Below are 5,000 nucleotides of genomic sequence, written 5' to 3'. Positions count from 1 at the left end.
GGCGATGGTGACTTGATTACACCAGGAGGTGTGAGGAGCTGATTAGTGATTGCGAATTGAGAATTAAAATGCTCACATTTTTTCACACATTTTAAATATTATTATTATTATTATTATTATTATTATTATTATTATTATTATTATTATTATTATTATTATTATTATTATTATTATTGTTATTATTATTATTATTATTATTATTATTATTATTATTATTATTATTATTATTATTATCATTATCATTATTATTATTATATTTATTATTATTATTATCATCGTCATCATTATTACCATCATCATCACCATCATCATCAAAATAATAATAATAATAATAATAATAATAATAATAATAATAATAATAATAATAATAATAATAATAATAATAATAATAACGGTACATTTAGATGACTATTTTAGAGTCACCGCAAATCTCTATGACAACTAACAAAGAGGCTAGGCGTGTGGAGCAGCGTATATAAATTATGTACTCACTCACCGACTGAGCGAATGCGCCGCCAAACGTTATAAGAGCTCACGACAGACCACGGCATCACCTTTGGTATAACGAAAATCGCGCAACGCAAACTCGTGCATTGTTTTTTTTCTTTGTCGATCCTGTAGTGAATGGATAAGAGTAGTAGTGACAACTAGCCATAATCAGATCCATTTTTTTTTGGGATGCACTTTTGTATGTGTTGCTTAACCAAGCTTTAATTAATTAAATAAATACTATAGTTGTGTCTCCGTTGTATTAGTTGTGTTTTTCATATGCTGATATTATTTATCACATCAACAAGATGTTATGACTACGATTATACCCTTGTTCTCGAGACCCAATGGTTTGTATATATTTTTAACTACTCTCTGAACAAATATTTTAAAATATTATGTAAAAAGTTTGTTTAATATAGATAGTATGCGCTTGGCTAAGAAGTTCACAACATTGCCATCCGGAAGTATAACAGACCAACACACAAAACTTAGTGTAACCATGATCGTTGAAAGTCAGGTTAATACAGTTTAGTGAGAGTTACTCATAAACGCGGATGGCAAAAACAATAACAAAGACCCGAGTGACGTCAACTTCGAACCATCTATACCTAGATATAGATAGCATGCGCTTGGCTAAGAAGCTCATAACATTGCCATCCGGAAGTATAACGGACCAACACACAAAACTGTGTGTATCCATGAACGTTTATAGTCTGGTTAATACAGTTCAGTGAGCATTACTCATAAACGCGGATGGCAAAAAAAAACAATAACAAAGACCTGAGTGACGTCATCTTCGAACTATCTATATCACAATTTCCAGCTCATAATTTTCATTCCATATTATATTGATCGTCTGTTTTGTTGCTCTTAATGTTTTAAAACTTCCGATTTTGTTTATCGTGCATTTTTTTTCTATTAATTATTTTATTTGCGTGACCAAGAGTAGGACTTGAACTAGGGACCTACTGGCCCGATGGCGGGTGTCATACCACAATATCGCAAAGCCGGTATGGCACTGGATGGACAATTGTGTGTACTTCATCGTGTGATGCGTAACGTGAATAATAAGAACGCCACAATGTGTTAGAAAAACATTAACTTCTCCCAAGAGCCGAATTCAGGATTATGTAACGTAAAACAACCAGTAATTATAAAACCCACATTGGTTTTTGTTTTTTAGTGTTTTTTTTTTTTTTTTTTTGTTTTTTTCGGGGGGGGGGGGGGGGGGGGGGCGATTTTACTATTGCGTATTAGCAAAAATTAAATAATATCATAAGCCATTACTAGTATCAGAGAAAGTATTCTGCTATTATCCTTTGTAACTAACTATAAATGTAGCTGTTCGATACTCTTTTTTCCGCGGCACTCACCCGGTTTTATTTGAAATAGATTTTGACGTGTAATGACATCCTGACTTCTTTGAGCCTCGAGTCGGTGTGCCGATGTGGTCTAGTGGTATGACAATCGCCTTCGGATCGGAAGGTCCTGGGTTCGAGTCCCGAGCAGCGCATAGTTGTGTCCTTGGAAAAGGCTCTTTACTCACAGTCACGCTCACCGTACTCAGGTGTACAAAAATGAATACTTGGCCGTTAACAGCGCTGTCATGGTTCGAAAAAAAATTGTAATATCGCCTAGCATGCGTTATGTCACGTCCTACATGTTAAGTGTTGCTGTTGGCTAGGTACCTCTTGTAAAGCGATTTGAGTACGTTTAGTAGGTATTGCGCTATGTAAAAGTTTTTTAAATATCTTTTTTGAAGTTACGAATTCGTTCCCAATGCACGCTGCCGAGCCCTTTCGAAATTTCTTACTACACAGGAGTTTAAGAATCTTATTCTATTGTGTTTAATCCTATAGATAATGCATAAGTATATCACAAAGTAATTTCTGCCAGACCTATGCGGCTATGTGGTCTAGTGGTATGACACTCGCTTTTGGATCGGAAGGTCCTGGGTTCGAGCCTTGCGCTCGGCGCATAGTTGAGTCCTTGGAAAAGGCTCTTTACTCACATTCTCTCACCGTACTCAGGTTTAAAATGAGAACCTGGCCGTTAACAGCTTTGTCTTTGTCCGAAAATTTGTAATATCGCCTAACAGGCGTCATGTTCCGTCCTACATGTTAAATGTTGCTGTTGACCAGGGACCCCTTGTAAAGCGGTTTGAGCATATTTAGTGGATATTGCGCTATATAAAGCTCAATTATATAATACATGCAGGAGGTCTTCATATCTTACAAATCAATCAAATTCCTCACTGATATAACTGGAACCTACTAAGTTACTTCCATTAATAATCTAATTCAGTAATAGCACGATCAAGGTTTGGGTTGACCTGAATACAATTCATGAACTATTATTAAAAAAATGGTAGAAATGGGATCTCTCTGATATCAGATTATTAAATGTGACCCATCGCCTCAAAACGGTATTAAGTCGGGATGGTTAAGATGAAAATTGAATTTATAGCCAGAAATATAAGACTTTTGTTGAGTTTGTATGTTTGATTGAGGAGAATGGATACCATACTTTAGGGTGCTAATGCCAACAATTTATATTTTTGACCAGTTTAACATTTAATTCGGTTTTTAAGAATCTGGTTCGTTCCAACATATACCGTTTTGAGACGATGGGTCACAAATTACAGTTTGACACCTGTTGCCAAGGAGGGAATAGGGTATTTTCTACTAGAGCTGGAACGGGAATTGGTTTGTAAGGGTCTTGCGAATACCAGCGTCTTTTCTGGAAAGGTCTTTCGAACTCTGATTTGCTGTCATAGCACAAACGAAATCTAGATGAATCGTTTTGTGACCTATAGATGAATCGTCTTGTGACCTAGATGAATCGTTTTGTGCGTGCAAGCCATGCGGGTAAGTACAGTGCTTGCCAGTCAGAAGAAGAAAAAAAATAAACAGCGAAGCTTTGTTTTTTTTTTAAAAAAAACAACAAAAACGAACAATAACCTTTCAAAGGCGAAGCTCAATCTTACTTGGAGCTAAAAGAAGATCTTACTGTTTTCATCAAAAGGCAAATAACGGCAATGCAATTATAGTTTAATGGAAGCCTGGGTCGCGAAATCAGTGTCACTTGCAAAGGGTTAATTGTACGCACCGCCCAGCTTCCCGTGACACTCCTACCTCATTTGCTAATCATAAAAAAAAAGTAAATAGCTATCAGCAACACTGAGGTTTTTTTTAAATAAAGAGATAGTGGGGGGAGGGGGGGGGGGAGAGGAGAGAGAAGAGAGAGAGAGAGAGAGAGAGAGAGAGAGAGAGAGAGAGAGAGAGAGAGAGCAAAACCTAGTAGCAATTTAGTCCTTTAAGGCGAAATTCCATCTTATTTTGCCCCAACACCAGATCTTCCCGTTTTCATCAAAAGACAAGTAACGGCAAAGCGATTACAGATAATTGAAGTCCGAGTCGCAATTCTCTGACCGCTCACTTGGTGGAAGCGCTTTATTCTTCACAAAAGAAACTATTCTCTGAAAACAAAAAATCAGCTTCGCTGTTCGGGGGTTATAACAGCTGCACGACAAAACGTCCGTGATACTCCCATGTGTGCGGCTATGTGGTCTTGTGGTATGACACTCGCTTTCGGATCGGAAGGTCAGGAGTTCGAGCCTCGCGCTCGGCGCAAAGTTGAGTCCTTGGAAAAGGCTCTCTACTCACTTTCTCTCACCATACTCAGGTGTAAAATGAGTACCTGCCGTTAACATCGTTGTCTTTGTCCGAAAAATTATAATATCGCCTAACAGGCGGCATGTCCCGTCCTACCAGGGACCCCTTGTAAAGCGCTTTGAGCACATTTAGTGGATATTGCGCTATATAAAGCTCAATTTTAAAAAAAATCTTACTACGTCAGCAGCCGACCCGTCTCTCTTTCACCTTCCCCCATGCCCCCCTCCCCTCATCCCTTATCCCTCCAATCAATTTTTTATTTTTCTCTCGTTCAATAAAAACCAAGACATCAGGTAGCTTGTTTACAATTGGATGTGAAATGGTTTGAAAGCGATACAGTTCCGAGTTCAATGTTTGATCAATCGCTTTACCGACGGTGTACCGCCACAGCTCTATTTGCTGCACACTAACCCCCCCCCCCCCCCCCCCCCCCCCCCAAAAAAAAAAAACAAAAAAAAAACAAAAATAATAATAAATAATAATGATGCTGGTTTTGAAGTGTCTCAAGCCGCTTTCACCGGAAGCGAGGACGAGAGACGCATGCGCACAACCAACATGACGTTCTCTCTCTAATAGCTTTTCCGCCGGTGACGTCACAGACTATGGGTGACGTCCAATCAAGGGACGCTACTATTCCGCTAATCTCATTCCCTATAGCGCAATAACTCCGAGACACCAGACTCTAAGCGCTTAAATTACAAATTACGTTGGCTGAAACATATTCATTCACACACACAAGCATACACACACAACACACAACAGAAACCAGACAGGCCTATCTTGCTTCTCATACCGTCTACTGAAGACGAAACATATGTTTTAAGCGAACGTTTA

The 5,000-nt window shown here is 38.3% G+C and overlaps 1 protein-coding gene across 1 annotated transcript in view; it reads left to right on the top strand.

Moving 5' to 3' along the window:
* The first annotated feature begins 637 nt into the window (after positions 1-637).
* LOC144964104 (uncharacterized) overlaps positions 638-5,000 on the top strand; it is a 41,290-nt gene continuing 36,927 nt past the window's right edge. The window contains exon 1 of the mRNA XM_078898043.1: positions 638-839. The gene's annotated coding sequence lies outside the window, so the exon portion shown is untranslated. The remainder of the gene's footprint in view (positions 840-5,000) is intronic.

This window comes from Berghia stephanieae, chromosome 2, assembly GCF_034508935.2.
Source record: "Berghia stephanieae isolate SIO BIC M18660-M18661 chromosome 2, UCSD_Bste_1.3, whole genome shotgun sequence".
Lineage (NCBI taxonomy): Eukaryota > Metazoa > Mollusca > Gastropoda > Nudibranchia > Aeolidiidae > Berghia > Berghia stephanieae.
The sequence above is the reverse complement of the archived record's forward strand: the minus strand, read 5'-3'. Positions and strand labels throughout refer to the sequence as shown.